This window comes from Zonotrichia albicollis, chromosome 1, assembly GCF_047830755.1.
Source record: "Zonotrichia albicollis isolate bZonAlb1 chromosome 1, bZonAlb1.hap1, whole genome shotgun sequence".
NCBI classification, from domain to species: domain Eukaryota; kingdom Metazoa; phylum Chordata; class Aves; order Passeriformes; family Passerellidae; genus Zonotrichia; species Zonotrichia albicollis.
The window spans coordinates 63,965,070-63,981,758 of NC_133819.1; the positions used below are offsets into that span (position 1 = coordinate 63,965,070).

The 16,689-nt window shown below is 43.8% G+C and overlaps 1 long non-coding RNA gene across 1 annotated transcript in view; it reads left to right on the forward strand.

Annotated features, from left to right (window-relative positions):
• The first annotated feature begins 13,736 nt into the window (after nucleotides 1-13,736).
• Nucleotides 13,737-16,689, forward strand: part of LOC113460893 (uncharacterized) — a 37,137-nt gene continuing 34,184 nt past the window's right edge. The window contains exon 1 of the long non-coding RNA XR_003382784.2: nucleotides 13,737-13,948. This is a non-coding gene — a long non-coding RNA (uncharacterized LOC113460893). The remainder of the gene's footprint in view (nucleotides 13,949-16,689) is intronic.

Genomic DNA, 16,689 nt, shown 5'->3' on the forward strand with positions numbered 1-16,689 from the left:
TCCCACAGAACATTTGTGCCCATGTGGCACCAGCACCCGAAGCAGGGCAGTTGAGTGTGCATAACAGAGCTAGTAGAAATCTGGCTGGTCATGTCTGACACACTCTGATTCAGGCAAAAGTGCAGATTATTAGGTTCAGGGCTGCACAAGTGGCACACTCAGAAATGTTTGGCAATGGTCCTGACAGTGTTAGAGTTAAGACTACAGCAAAAAAAGATACTGAGCTGCAAGGATTTGCCCCATAGAGTGTACATGGTCCTTAGACCACTAACTGATCCCCCTAAATGAAGTCATACCATGGTTAGTATCCCTGACTCAGTTCCTGTTGTGAATTCTCTCTGAGGGGTCAAGTTGGACAGACTTCCAAACTGTTCTAAGTGGTTTGAATGCAGTGATGTGCTGAGTGGGCTGGCTGCAGTCATGCTGAAGCGCATTTGTTTTCAGTTCTTCAGCATATAGGAGTCTCCAGCCCTAAAGCAATGGGCAGACTTCCCAAAAGGCAGGGAGGCAAGCTAGAAGAGTGGCTGCTTGCCATTTCTTTTTGATCCATTCAGGGTAAAAATCAGCTTTGCATGTGAAGAAAGAGAGGAGGTCTCTGTTGGCTGCTTTTCAAGAGGCTTTCACCTTTCTTCTCCTCACTTCTGCAGCAGGGTGTTGTGACTTCTTCTCCCTTTTACGTACCCTTGCCCCATCACTGACCTACCCTGTCTTTAAAGCTATCACAAAGAACTGGTTCTATCTCTCTGCCCTGACCCCAGTATCTTAACCCACTCTCCCTGTGCTCCCTCACTTCTTGTTTTCCTCTTCTCTCACTCCGTTTCACCTCCTGTTAGGCAAAATCTGTGCTCTGTGGAATAGAGGCTGAGCGTGGGCTGAGAGGAGAGAAAGTATTTAGACACCTCTAAGCATAGTGTGTCTTCTTGACAAATAGCCTGGTTATGCTGGATGAAGAAAGAGAAACAGATCTGATTCTTAGCCACCACCACGGAAGTCTGTGCTGCTGCCACACTTCAGGCATTGCTCAGTTCCCGTAAGAGGAGCAGGTCAATGGGAAGGTTTCTGGGGCCAGCGTCCAAAGCGCTCCCTAAGAGTCTCTGGGAGTGTCAGCAGATTCCTCAGTGAGCCAAGAGAAGGGCCTCTGTGCCTGGCCGGGCTGGCTGACGGCACCTCTGAACTATGCACAGGATTAGCTGTTGTCACACGCGCAGCCTTCCTGTAAAGCCAGGGTGTTCAGCCCCATCCACTCCCTCAGAGCCTAGCTCCGGAGGCCTTGGATCCAACCCTGGGGGTTCAGCTCCCTCCACTCCCTCAGAGCCTCACAAAACACAGGGCTCTGCAGGCCTTGGATCCAACTCGGGGTGTTCAGCTCCCTCCACTCCCTCAGAGCCTCACAAAACACAGGGCTCTAGAGGCGTTGGATCCAACACGGACTGTTCAGCCTCAAAGCCTCACAAAACATGGGGCTCTGGAGCTCTGGATGCCTTGGATCTAACCCAGGGTGTTCACCTCTGTCCACTCCCTCGGAGCCTTGCAAAGCACAGGGCTCTGGAGGCATTGGATCTGCTGGTGCAGAGCTCTGGCTAGCTCAGTATCTCTGAGTGGGGAGAGAGAAGGGCAGGAGCTGTGAAAGAGGCTTTTTCATTTCATTACTTTCTTCCCATACCCTGGATCCTGTCTGTGGAGAGCTCTCATCAGACTTGTGGACCTGCGCTGCCGTGTGAAGTGAAAAAAAAGAAAAAAAGTGATGGAGAGTGAGAGAAAACCAAGGGAATCCATTAAAAATGCCTCTGCTACCTCATTAATCTTTTGCAGCAAATAATATATGCAAAACTTGGGCTAGCAAAGTCTCCAAAGAATAACATTTTTTTTGGTGAGGTTTTAACAAATTAAAGAAATAAATTAAGTCAATAGCACAGCAGGAAAGTGCTTGAGGCCTCCAGGATTTGTATGTTTTACCATTGTTCTAAAAATAAACTGGGAGGGGGGAAATTTAAAAGTCTTTCAGTTGAAAAATAATATTTGCTTTAAGTAGCCTTGTTTGAGTTTTGTTCCTGCACAGTACTTCAGCACCTTCCCTGGCCCTGAGGCTGACTTTTGAAAAAAGAAGGTGGAAAATAGTAGAAGCAGAGGTCGCAAAGCCATGTGGTGAAGGGAGAGGCATGCTGGGCGTTAGCGGGAAGGATGTAAAGCAGAAATTAAAACCCTTGTGCCTCACCCCACTGCAACTGCTGAGACCAGGCATGTGTTAGAGATTAGCAATCAGCTTACTGGCACCCTTAGGCCCAAACCAGTGGGAAAATTTCTGGCAGATTTGGTCACTTTTGGAAGAGAGATGGCTGGCACCCTCCTCTCTTGCTGTACTGTAGACTGGTCATTATTTTAATGATCAGAACAAGGCTTCCCAGGTTGCCAGAAACCAGAGAAGTTAAAGGCAGCCTTCTGATTTTCCTTTTCCATGCTTCTTCTCGTAATTTGCAGGACTGACCTGAGTGTGTAACAGCATTACAGCTCTTTTCTACTTCCCTTAAACTGACCACTTCCCCTCTCATTCCAGCTGCTACCTACTAAGACAATTTTCCACTGCTTCTTCTCTCCTCCCCGAGCCACCTCTTCCCATCTGCTGCCTGCTGTCATTTTTTCCAGTTCCACCCAGGCCTTGCCTCACTCCCTAGCCTGTCCCAGAATTGGAACAATGGCTTTTTGATCTACAATCAAAACCTATCATTTGATCAACAATCTGCAGGCAAACAGCTCTCTGGAGAGAGGTCTACATGGTGGGTAGGTGCCTAGCTTCTTACTTCCTTTACTAGAAGAGAGGTATCATAAAGTTCTCCTACTCCAGCCATTGCTCATGCTGAAACTGAATGCATGTACATTAAAAAAGAAACTAATTGAAGGATGCCCTCAGAGTTGCAAAGGCAAGGCTGTTGTTTTCTAGTAGGTAACCTGCAAATTGACTCTAATTGTCCTGCTACTTATACAAATTTCTCAGTAGTGGGATTTATGTATCTACATGAACAGTATAAGGAATCACTCTGTTCTTCTGCACAGCTTTTTGTTGATAGACCTCTGACACTTTTCCTTCTAACCTCAGTTCCCATCCCTCCAGCATTCTCTCAAGGGACTGGACTACCAATTTTATGTAGGTCACCTGTGCAAGAAACAATCCCATGTGCATGGCCTGAGTGCACACATACAGGCACCCTCATATATGCACATGTTTGACAATTCCAAGTCAGCAAGTGCCAAAACTCCAGATACTCCTGGTATCTTCTGTTAGTCCCTGTGGGAATGTTTTTCTGTCATAGAATTTAATTATACACGCTTCTGCTCTTTTCCTCCCTTTCATCTCTGCCTTATTTCGTGCACAGCACGGGCTGTGCTTAATTACTGAGCAGCAATTCAATATTTAGTTTTCTCCTTACTGCTCACTGTGTGGCCCCTACCCTTATTGATGGGACAACATTCAAGTCCTTCTCTGATGAGAAAATGGTTGATTCCCTCATGAGCTTTTCCATGTCCTCATCATTGCATGTGTATCTGTGGCTACATAAAGCTGTATGGTGGAACTTGTTCTGATACTTGTTCCTGTCGGGTTTTCGGCTGTTTGAAGGGCCTGGAAAGGCCCGAAGTGGCCTTGGGGCAGCCCGCGTATCGAAGGACGAGAAGAGGCTTCAGTTCTTCTTTCGGTTTTTATGTTTATTAATTGTTTATCTAAAAGATTTTCTTTCAGCCCGACAGAGGTCTGCTCAGCAGTCAGCCATGAGCACACTGTGCTGCCCTCCGTACAGCCACCTATCTTTATACCCATGGTTACGTGTACAATATTTATCATTTTTCCCCAATACCATTTATTCTTATTGCCCGGTGCACTTTTAGTAATAACCAATCCAAAAGTGCCACCATCACCAAAGAAGATGGAGGAGAAGAAGAAGAAGAAGAAGGACAGGACACACCCCAATTCCTCCATCTTACTTCTCTAAACCCCCCTGTACATAAATCCTAAACCCTGTGTCTCACCTTCTAATTAACTAATCCCTTCACCATTCACCCCGGTGAAGTCCTCCTATCCTCATACAGGTGTCGTCTCCTGTGTAGGGTCAAAGTCCAGCCACCAGACACTTCTGGCAACATTCCAGGACTCCCGAGCCCCCCAAGGGTGGTCTCGGTGGCCCAGCACCTCAGGACTGAGATCCTGAGATCCGACATGTTCCCAGACCTCTGAAGGTGCCCACTGACTGCTTTCACTCTTGGGATGATTTTAGAATAGAAAAATATGCCCAACAAAGCTGTGTAATTTGCTGTAAAAGGAGGTAGCTATTTTGTTTCTCTGCTAGTGCATGTTCTGTTTTGTTAGGGAAGCTATGGGTGAACAGCAAGGTGTTTTATTCTGCCTGTTTCAGTTCTAAAGACAGGGGAAAACTACCCCTTCTCAGGAGGGTTTTGGGAGGGAAGGAGAGCTTTTACAGAGGGCAGGGTGGGACATCCTATTCTACCTGACACATACCCCCAAAACTGGAGCAGAGCTCTTGGGAAACTCCCAAGCATGGCACTGGGCCATGACATCCCCACCTGGCCCTCATAGAGCATCTCCTGGGAGCCAGCAGGAATGGTCCGGGACTTGGAACTGCACATTGAAAACTGCTGCACTTAGGGAATGTTTGGGAGCTCCTTAGCATGTGAATACCTAACAGATGGGAAGATGAGGTGGGGAAGGAGTGGTGAGGTCTGTTGGGGTTTTTCTGTTCCAAGTTTTGTGTTCTCTTTTTTTGCAGTTGCCTGAACTCACATCTGTGCAGATTCTAACCTCTTGGCGTGCTTGGGCTGCTCACATTAAGGAAAAGGTGTGAGAAGGCCACCTCAGAGTGCTGGCCAGCTTCAGATGCAGTTGCAACTGCAACCAATTTGGAAGCAGCTGGATTTCTTTGGCCACATCTGCCTGTGTTGGACACCGTTAAATCCTAGTGGCAGTCCTGGATCTGGGACTCTGTAGAAAACTTCTGGCTTTTGCTGATTACTGTGCTGACTCCTGAGTATTTTGGGGAGGCAGACTCATCGTGGTGCTGGCATTTTCCCCTGAGAAGAAAGAGAATACATTTGTTCCTCTAGGGCTACAACAGCAAGCACTGCCTGTAAGGAGGATCTGAGATATTGTATAGTATTGGACTTGAGTGACTCAGAAGGATGATGCTTACTGGGCTGAAGGTGACAAAGAATAATCCCATTTCTCCTGCATTTTGCTAGTCAGCAAAGTGTCAAAAGTATTGCTGGTTGGATGGGACTGAGACCAGATCAGTATTTAACATAAACCCCCAGAAGGCTGTGGAGAAGATCTTTGAGACAGGGATGGATGGTTGTAAGTGTGAGCTTATATGTGAGGACAACTGAAACCAGTGAGGAGGATGCCAGATGCTAATTGAAGGAGAAAAAGTGTTCTGCCATCTATAATGTTTTACTGAGGTTCTCCTTTCCATCACCTTAGGAGAATGTTTTGTGTTTTAAAGGCCAGCAAGGGTATCCAATCTAAGACATTGTTGGAAGTCCATGACCTAATCCAAGTATTCCAGAGCAGGTAACTAGACAAAGATGTCTTCAAGAAGCACTCAGCTTCTTGAAGTGTGGGAGGCATCCTTAAGCAGCCATCATTTAAAACATGGGGAAACATATTTCCATGAGTGATATCTCAATTCCACAACTGTGGGAATAAATAAATACTCATTGCCCTGGCTGCTGTGGTGTGCAGCCAAGTCTTGGCAGGAGCTGTGGTTCAGTCTCCTCTGAATTGCCAGCTCTCTAAGCAAACTCTGTGTTATTGAAACAGAAGAATCTGTTTTCCACTGGGATTTAAAACAATTTGTGATGAATGCTGGGAGTTTTTGAGCTACCAGATTTTGAAAATATCCTTGTTAAAACAGGAAGGAAGGGGATTCTAGGGCATAGAGATTTTGAGTCAGTGGTCTGGATTTGCTCATCATGTGAGTAGAGGGGAGATCTGCAAGTGGTTTCAATAACCAGGCAGCAATGTTTGTCAAGACAGGGACAGGGATGCCTGGCAGACTCCCCTGTAGCCCTCACCATGTAAGCAAAGAGCACTTGTGTTGTTGCATGTTCCCCTCATCACTCTGATGCCTGATTCCAGCCTGGAGTATCAAAAATCTCTAGCAACAGGTTTCTGGCCTTAGAGGGAGAAGGGCAAGGAGATGGGCTTTCAAGAGGCTCATAAGGTTATGTTATACTAGACAACTAATATTTGCCTTTGTTTCCCGAACAGTGTATACCAGCTTAGGGTAGGTTCTCTAGAAGTGACCCTAGGACACATGTGGGAAGCCAGGCTATTTTGAAACTGGAGAAATGCTTTATGGCCAGCAAACTTAGAAAAAGATTAAATTTTTGTTAAAAGAGGGCGGCTTGGAAATTGTGTCTGGTTCTGAACCAGAGCTTAATCCCTGTAAAGGGCAGATGTGGGGTTAAAAAGGGCTGGTCTAGGTAAAGGATATTCCACATACAGCCTTGGATTTGAGGCTGATTTCTGTGATAAGAAGCATCTTTAATGTAAAGCTGAAAAGATATTATAAAGATGAAACAATTGGAAATAAAAGAAGCTTGGCCAAGTTTTTTATTTACATGGTCCATGTAAATCTGTCTCTTGAGCTGTAGTTATTGATCTATTTTTACTTTCTTTGCTTCCCAGAGGCAAAGTAATAGCTCTATGCCAAACAGGCCAGTTTTCCCAGCACTTACCAAAACCAGCATGAGTTCCTCAATGGCCAATGTCACAGAAGTTGCATGTGCAAAATTTTAGAGGGTTTTTTGTAAGCATCTATGTTGGGGACAGAAAGGGGCCAGCTAAACCCCAGGCCCTAGATAAGTTTGGATCATTATCTACACTTAATATCATGTTTTTGTGATCTAGGTTTCTCTCTGCTTGATGTCTTTCCAAGATTCCCCTGTATTCATTTTATCCTTGACAGGCTAGTGAACATCTACAGGCACTGAATCAAAAGGTTTGCAAAGGCAACAGCTGAACATAATCTTCACATAAACACAACATACCATGGCTACATAAAAATGGTTTTTTTCATGAACAGAAAAGTGAGGCCTATAGCTCTGAAAAGCTTTTGACTTAGATTTTTCCCTAGAGTGTAGTGAAGATCAAGTTATCACAGCTGTGATCCTGTAACATGGTGAGCTGGGCTGTGGAATCTCCCAGGTATATACCTACAGCTTGGCTACTCAGAGGATTTTGAGGTTTATGTTGGGAATGCCCTGATGGGTGGTATGCTGCCAGGGTTTCATGATTTGAGCCTTCTCCAGATTAGACAAAAGAGGAGAAATGAGCCGCATATTCCGCCCCTGATGCAGTATAAGCATACAAACAAATGTATCTATCTCTGCAGGGCCACATTCAGATGCACATGTTGGTTCCTCAGTGCCAGATCCTGCTATGAACTCCAGCTCTGCATGCTGTTAGAAATGGCAGAAGGAGACAGATATCTGTATCTCTATACATACAGAGGTTTTATCCTTTTTTTGACCTGCAGCATATGGTGATGTTTGCTTAATCCATAGAAAACTCACATACCTATACATGATGTAACAGGTAATTTCCTCATAGCATGCAAACCATGGTTTTGAGCTGGGTTGTATTTGTTCCCAGATCCTCTCCATTTCTGCTGCTTAGATAGGCAGGTATGCTTGGTATTTTGGTTCTTTTTTTTTCCTTCTTTTTTTTTTAATCCCCTAGAAAACACATAAATAATTCAGAACACATGCTTTATGTCAACTGTTTCAATTATTTTATCTCTATAAAGAGGGCAGAGGCAAACTCCATTCAGACAAGCTCAGGGAGGAAGATGCACAGTAAAATGATGGCTGGGGTCATGCACTGATATATTTTTGACTGGAAAGCCCAGCTCAGAAAAGTGATACCTGTGTTTTAATGCTTGGGCACTGTGAGTTGCTGAGTGCACATAAAGAAAGTTGAGAGCCCTCTGAGTGCATCTGCGCAGTCACTATTTCTCTGTGACTGTGGGACAGGACGGGCTTCCAGATGTTCAGAAATCCCACACAAGTATGCTGTAACAAGAGACTCCATTGGAGGGTGCTAAATTTCTTGGCATTCCCTAGGAATTCAGCCCCTTATAAAATACAAAGTTTGGGTCACTTCTCATAAGGGTGAAGTCAAGTCCAAGCTCCTGAAGTCAGATGGAAGTGCTCTGTTTAATTGAAAAAGGGGTTGGAGCCATAAGATCTCATCTTCCATGCAGATGTGGCTGTTTCTTTTGCTTTTCCATCTCATAGATTCTTGACTGACCAACTGCTGAGAGAATTCCTAAAGGTTACTTTATTTTTCAGCACACCTTACATACTCCCCATAGTTTGTGTCAGAGCCCTAGTCTCTTTATATGGAGATGTCCCCCCTTACCCCACTGACTGTACTTCAATATTGCTGAGACACCCTGTCCTTAGCCCTTTGTGGCTTCTTGGTTTATTCTAATAACTTCATGAGCTATATAATGTTGTATATGTTGTGACACAGTAGACTTAAACCCATTTCTCTTTTAGCAGGGTGATAATAAATGTCACCTCTACTTGTCTGCCACTCAAGTCCTGATATGCACTGCAAAGCTAAAGTCAGCAAAACAAACTAGGTAATACCCTAGGCTGTCATGTCCACAGCAGGGCAATTCCAGCTTTCAAAAGGCCCATTCCTGAGGATTATTTATCAGCCCTTTTTCAAAAACCTATTTGAAGGACAACTCACCAGTGTTGCTGTGAATATCCTGCCCCGGTATCTCATTTTTCCTCAGTTAGAAGATCCCCTCATGTCCAACACACATGTATTTGATGTAAATATTGTTCCCTCCTCAGTGGCCTCAGAAGCAATCAGTAACAACCTTTTATGTACCAGGTAGATGAGGGACCCTGTAACATAGATGCTCCTGCTGTAATGTGGAACCAGAATTCTGGGGGCCTTTCTCTGACATATATTTTACATCTGCCCTCAGAGAATCTGTTACTTTCTGTACTTTGATACCCCAAAAGAGTGCTGTGAGGGTACATTCATTGCTGTTTCCCAGGGCATTCAGATACTGCACTGGCAGAGGCTACATAGGTGAACAGAGAGAGAGAGAGAGATCAGGCATACATATATTAATCTGGTGAAGGACTGATATTTAACTCAGCAATGCCCCCAAACAGATGTCAAAGACTATATTATCAGCATGTCTCTTATCTCTGGAATTTTGTTTTGTGCTGTGCTGCTTTACTGATTGCTTTGTGGTTTGTTTTGCAGCTTCCTGGAAAGGAGAATTTTAAGAACAAGAACAGAAAAAAAGCCTGGTAAAAGCTGTAACTGGCTCTGCCTGTCTGTGCTATGACAGCCAACAATATCACCTGCTGATGATTTACAGATTCCTGGGAGATGTGTTGTTGAGTCTCAAAGAACTGGAACAAGAACAACTCGCTCAAATTGCTTCCCGTGAAACAGCATAATGTATCCACCCGCTTCATACTCTCCTAATTTAGGACATGTGTAGTCTGTAATGATGAACTGGCCAACTGATTATGTTGCTGTAAATCTCGTTCCCCACCTTACAAAACACCCCTGATTGACCCCTTTTTCATGATAGCTCAGTGCAGCATTTCCTGTCCACTTCTTGAGAGGGAGAAAATCAGCACCAGCCACTTGCAAAAGCACTTCTCAAGAGTGAAAAATGTAACATTTTGTTGTTTTTATTTCACTGGGCAGCCTTTTCAAGTTCTGTGACCCACTTTTGCTTCCCTTTAAATTGTGACCAATATTTATTTATCCCTCTTTGAACACAATAACTTAATTAAGAAACTAATCAGCAGTGTTGAACTGATCTTTCAACTCACCCCTGTCACTGAAAGAAATTTATGAATGCATAATACAAGAAAGATCCTATTATCTAAAAAGCTTTCTACTAAAAGCATTTGGCATCTAAAAAGTAAGACTTGAAATTCTGTGCTAAATTTATGATGTAAATATGTGAACCTTATTTATAGAGTCTGAAATGTACCCCAACTGAATCTAACAATTTTTTTCTGGATTTTTTATTAAAAATAAAATTGTCACAAGTTTAAAGGATTGAATTGTATATTTTGGAGTCTGAAGGACAGATTGTAAAGGTACCTCTGTAAGAGAGAAAAGTTTAATGGTTTTGGTTGCCTCTTCCATCAGTGGAGAGATATTGGCGTGTTCCATTTTCTTAGGCACTTATCTTTGCATGGAAATTTATTGGCTGATCATCTCAGCAGGGCATTAACAGAATGTCTGTGGTTAGTCATCATCATCATCATCTGTTATTCCCAGTTCCCTTGGCTTCAGACTGAGAAAATAATTCTGAACCATACCTGGGAGGGAGGCACCTGGGGCAGAAAGTGACCAGATCCCAAAAGGAGAGCTCCCACTGTGCACTCTTGCTCAACCCTGGGAACTGAGCTGCTGCTGGCTGTCTAACAAGACACATTCAATAGGACTTTCTCCTCTCTCCACAGCCACGTGCTGAGTGAATGTCAGCACTAGAGGACCTAGTTCATAAGTCCCAAATGCTTTCTTGGGTAGCATGGCTCCAAGATGTTTGGCTCAATGTAGCCAAAACATTTCTATTTCTGGACAAGCTCAGCTGATGAATTAAAGGTGTTTGAGTAACTGCTCTGGAGGAGAACAGAGTGGTTAGAGAAGGGACAGAAGATCCTTTGCTATCAGGCCTCTCCACCTATCCAAGTGGCACTGTGAGCACCTAGCTGCAGGTTTAGATCCAGTCCTTTGTCCTCCATGGACTTGAACAGACAGGTAGAGATAACAATTTGTTCTATCTAAAAGTGGACCTAAATTTAGGGTCTGATTGCTAGAATTATTCGGTGGCCCATGAGAAGCTTTGGATCTTGTGACTGGATTAACCTGTGTCTAAGAAGGTAGGTGCTCTATTCCAAGGTTTGCCTGCTGGGAAACTCCTCGAAGTTCTTTCCTCTGGGGATTCCCTGGTGACTAAAAATACGGTGAAAGAGCTCTTAGAGGTCTCTTTTGTTTAACAAATTGCAATTATTTTCTCCCTTCTTACTTTCACATGATTTGTGGGATTTCATCTTTTACTTTCTAGTCCTCTAGTAGCCGGCTTGATAAGTGCCAACAGACTCAAAAGGCTAGAGTGGGGGAGAGAATATAGATAGATAGATAGATAGATAGATAGACAGACAGACAGACGGATGGATACAGGCCAGCACGTAGTGCTTTCCTGAGAAAAGTAAAATTAAAAGGGTGTAGTGTCTGTCCTATGAAACTCCCTGTATCCCTAAGGGATGGGCTAAAGACAAGAGAATGGACTGAGGGATATGTACTGTAATATGTATGGCATATTACAGACTCATGTTAGAAAGGGCAGGTAATTCTTTTAGCAACTTGAGGAGCTCCCCAGTTCAGTTTGCCACTACCTACGCTGCTGGGGTCTGTTGAGCTTGCACAAAGGTGTGACACAGAAATTAATGTCCTCATGCTTTATGTTGTCCCATTTGCTTGGTTATGAATTATATACTCCATATGAGATCTGTAGGAAAAAGAGAAATAAAGATGAAAAGAGAGGACTGCCATTTTTTTCCAGAAAGAGCAGATTGCAAGACTGTGGCATTTTTCCCACACATCTTGAATAGTTTTGTGCTTGGGCTTTTTGAGGAGTTTTTAATTAATTTATTGTTTAAATAACTGTAATGAGAAGAGCCCCTGCCACACTGATTCTAATGAGGATTGCATTTGCTCTGTATCTTTCTCGTTGTGGACTGTATAATTTAAATATCTTAGCCAACATGTGCCATGGCAGATTTCACTTATATCTGCTTAAATTAAAGCTTGTCAGTTTAGGAGCTAAGAAGCATGCAAATATTTGAGAGATATTTGACATTCACTGCTGAAATCATTGCACTAAATATTTGGCATCAATGACATCACTTGAGAAGGGTTAAAAATTTGTGCTGTGCTGTACAGGCTGGACATTCTGGACTTAACGAAGAAAAATGTGCTTATCCTTATGTGCTCATAATTAAGGTCTCCACCAAAATTTCAGCTTGTTTTTCTTCTATATTTTCTCTGAGCAATATGTGACTATTTGAGTATCTCAAAGTTGCTGCTAGGAGAACAAACAGTACCAATCTCTCAGAAGTAGTTGGAGTAATAGCACGATTTAGCTGTAAAAGGAATGGCATTTCCTTATGTTCTCATCCTCTAGAAATGCAAAGGAAGATGGCGCTAAGCTGGAAGAGTCTGATGGAACCTTGGACATTTGAACAGTTCCAGGAGATGAAGATTAATTTCCTGTGAGCGTGTATTTTTTCCTATCATGGGTCAGTATATCAAAACACCATACTATATGTAGTACGTACAGCATGCAAATTTTCTGTGCTGAAAAATACTGGCTTGTTGAACACACTGAAGTCAAAACTGGATATTAAAATAGAGGTGTTAGACATCTAGGTGTAGTCTCAATTGCAATGTAATTGTAGTGCTTTTTAATTGGCCATTACAAAAGGCAGAAGAACCCAAATATTCTAGCACTGAGTCCTTGCTACCAATTATAGAGCTGCTTTTTTTTCTGATACAGGATCAGTTAACCTGCAAACACTATCAGAGAAAGTATGATCACATGATAATTAGGGTGGAAAATATCTCAGGAGGTCTCCAGTCCAACACCCTGCACTAGACAGGATTGCCATAAGATGAGGCCATGCTGCTCAAAGCTTTATCTAAGTGGGCCTTGAAAACCTCCAAGGAGGCTGCACAATCTCTGAGCAACTCTGGTTGTCCCCAGGGAAAAAAAAAAATATCCTTATAACCAGTCTGAACTGCTTTCCACTTATGCCTTGCCTTCCCACCACACACTGCTGTGGAGAGCTTGACTCTTGTCTTTTTGGTGACCTCTTTGCTCAGCAGCAGGGTGCTCTGCTGACCCCCCACTTTTGCTGACAGAGACACAAAGAGGAAGCACCAATGTTCTGACATCTTACATGGTATAAAGGCAAGTAATGGCTGTTAAATACAGTATTTTCTGTTCCAAAGTTTGTGTACCGATCTACTCCCTCACTCTAATCACTCCTTTCATTTTTTTGTTTAGCCTTCGACTACTGAGTCTCCTACTGTTCAAAGGTTTTGAGAGCCAGGGAGAAGGAACATTTTTTTTGATCTCTGTTGATTTATGTTGTTTGCAGTTAGGCATAGGACAAAACACCACTTCCCCCAGAGAATTTTAGTGTTCCATTTTCCCCATTTCCTTCAGGATCTGACTTTTAGCGTTCACCATCCGTCTTATTCATTGTGAAACTTTGTGTAAGTGGTGGCACAAGCCCTGAGCACGTCCTACCCTCAATCTCATCAGAGCCAAGGAAAAGAGTCATGAACTCAGCTCTTGGCTCTGCTACCTGTTCAGTCTAACATGCGTCGGCTCCAATTACTGTCCTTTACACATACAGCACACTGCCATGTCCGGGTTACCAGCTTTGAAAGAGCAGCAACCTGCCCCTGTACCTACTAAAGTCAGCCTAGGTGAAGGTCAGATCTGTCATGCTGATCTATTTATAATTTGAGAGACGCTGCAAAGAACTTGGTGGGCAGAACACTGGTGGGGAAGATGGAGTTGACAGAACTGAGCCATCTTTTGTAGCACTTGAACTTCCTTGTAAGGGAATTTTGTTTTGTGTTTGATTCAGGGCAGGTCCGAGTGGAGGTGTTACTCAATCCAGCGGAAACCATGTGGAAGAGTGTGCTCCTTTGCCCTAAAACACTGTGCCACTGTGACACTTTGACTACACTTCTTCATGCCATGGACTCACCTCTGTGATCCTCTCTCTTTCCTCCTGCTTGCCCAGTTTCAGCTCTGGAACAATTCCTGTTGGCAGCCTCCTTTACACCAGAATGCTGAATGTTTTGGGCTAGCTGGTAAATCTTCACTTTTTGGATAAGAAAACTTGTATATAGAAAAATGAAATTTCATGGCACTGCCTCATGTGCTTTTCAGAACTGCTGTTTACTGTTGCCTGAGACCCTGTTAGTTGAAAAGCTTAGGAGGGGTTCAGGAACTTCACACACCCAGGGTGCCTCTGCACTTTGTTCTAACTGATGGCATTCAATTAATTTGTTTCCTCTGAAGAATTGGACTGGCTTTCTCCAGATTTGGTGCTGCACATTAATGCTTATGCATAATGTGGCTTAAAGAAAAGATGAATTGGTGAGCAGTCTGGAAACCTGAGGCACATTGCCCTTTTGAGTAATGATTCTGCATATGGAAGGCAGAGGAAAACATTGCCATAGGGCCTCTATGACCTGTTCATGGGTAAATAATTATTTAGAAAACATTGATTTGGAATGAAAAGTCAGCTCAAAGGCCTGATGGTTATACAGCAGTCCACAGGGTTAATCTGGGAAGGCTGTGAAATCAGGCAAAAATCAAATTAATCCTTGAACAAAACTGGCCTGGTGAAGTTTTTATTTTGAAAACTGGAGAGAAAAACAAAGCACTGTTGATTGCTATGGGTGGAGAAAAGCATCCTTCAGGCTTTTGACATTTTTAAGATGCAATGTTGTACATCAGATTAATTAAGCCCAATGCTCTATATATGCACAAGAGCAACATTCTTATGAGTGGTGAGTGGGTAAGTTCTCTAAGGATTTCCAGGAACGTGGAAGACTTTCAAATGGACTCATCTAAATTTTTATGGCATGCCATATAAGTCAGCCAAGTTGGAGAATTGGGCAAGGCACCTAGGAGGTCAGTGGCCCCACACTAATCTTTATTATCTTAGATGTTTCCTTTTCCTGGCTCCTGTTTCCCAACTGAAAAATTAGGATAACACCAAGGTTCAACTGACAGTGTCTGTTTTACTTATCCTCAGTTCAGAGCTTAGATTTCATTGTGATAAGATACAGTTGACTCAATTGCAGCCCTTGTGGGAGGAAGATGGTTCCTTCTACCATTTTTATCCATGAAGTGTCAAGGAAAAGGTGGCTTCATAGATGAGGTAGGGTATGGCAGACAGGAAGGAGCAACCGTTTACTACAAGATGCTTCCAGTGGGCAGGCTGAGACATAATGGATAAAAGCAAGTAGATTCATAATGAAGTGTCTTTGGATGGGAAGAGGACCAGGGCTGGTTATGCATGGCCTGCTCTGCTCTAAAGATTGACTGAGTTGAATGAAACCAGGATAGAAGGCATCCCTGCAAGGATGTAGTGGGCAGGGGAAAATGGATTTATGTCATCCATTTTATGCTGGTTATGTTTGACCTAGTCAGTCCAATTTGTGGGAAAACTGGCTGGCTGGTCTGGCCCTGAGAGTGGAACTAAATCCATCTGGCAGCAGGTCACCAGTGGTGTTCCACAGGGCTCATCTTCTGGTCCAGTTTAGCATCTTTGTTGACGATTTGGACAAGGGGGCTGAGTGCATCCCCGGTTAGTTTGCAGACGCATCAAGCTGGGTGGGACTGTTGGTTTGCTGAAGGGCAGCAAGGCTGTACAGAGAAGTCTCCATGGACTGGATCAGTGGGCTGGGGCCACTTGTGTGACCTTTGATAAGGCAAAGTGCCAGGTTCTGCACCTGACTCGCAAGAACCCAAGTCAGCACTACAGGCAGAGTGGCTTGAGAGTTGTGACTCTGAGAGAGCAGAATGGGACATGGGGGTGCTGGCTGACAGCCACTGAAAATGAACCAGGCTGTGCCCGGGCAGCCAAGAAGGCCAATGGCATCCTGGAATGTAGCAGCAATAGTGTGGCCAGCAGCACCTGGGCAGAGATTTTCCCCCTGTACTCAGCACTGGTGATGTCTCAAAATCTGTGTTCAGTTCAGGGCACCACACTTCAAAGCGTCCATTGAGGGTCTGGAGCATGTACAGAGCAGGGCCATGAATCTGGTGAAAGGTCTAGAAAATCTGTCTTTTGAGGACTGGGTGAGAGGGCCTGGAGAAAAGGAGGCTCGGGGGGACCTCATTGCTCTCTACCACTGCCTGGAAGGTGGTGGTGGTGGGGTGGGGATCATCTCTTCTGTCATGTACCAAGTGAAAGAACAAGAGGAGACAGCCTTAATTTGCACCAGGGGAGGTTCCAAACAGATATTAGAAATAAAATAAATTATTGAAAGAGCGACTAAGCCTTGAATAAAGCTGCCCAGGGACATGGTGGAGTCACATCTCTGGAAATGTTGGAGAGACTTGTGGCAGGTGGGGATCAGGTTTAGGGGTAGCTGTGGCAGTGCTGGGTTGACGGTTGGACTAAATGACATTCAAGGTCTCTTCCAGTCCTGATAATTCTGTGAGAAATTAAGAATTCTCATTTATATTCTAGTAAAGTCCAGTTGTTTTTTGTTCAAAGGCCTTTCTTTTGAGGGGGTCTGAATAAGGGAGGTTTACCTGCTGAACTGGGATCTCATAACACAGGAAAGCTCTTTCATTGCAAGATGATTTGAGGTTATTGGAAAGAAAACTACCAAGAAGTCTGACATAGTAGTTATTGAACTGCTGAATGCTCTCTCAGGTCTAGAAGCCTGTTTCCTGTGTTCATATGCTGTTCCTCCCTGCTGATGAGAACCTTGCTGAATTTTGCAGAGATTATAGGAAGTTAATCCTTGAAGGTAATCTCTTCTCCTCTATTTAAGCCAAGTACAAGCAAAAGTAGGTGAGATTCTGCTTG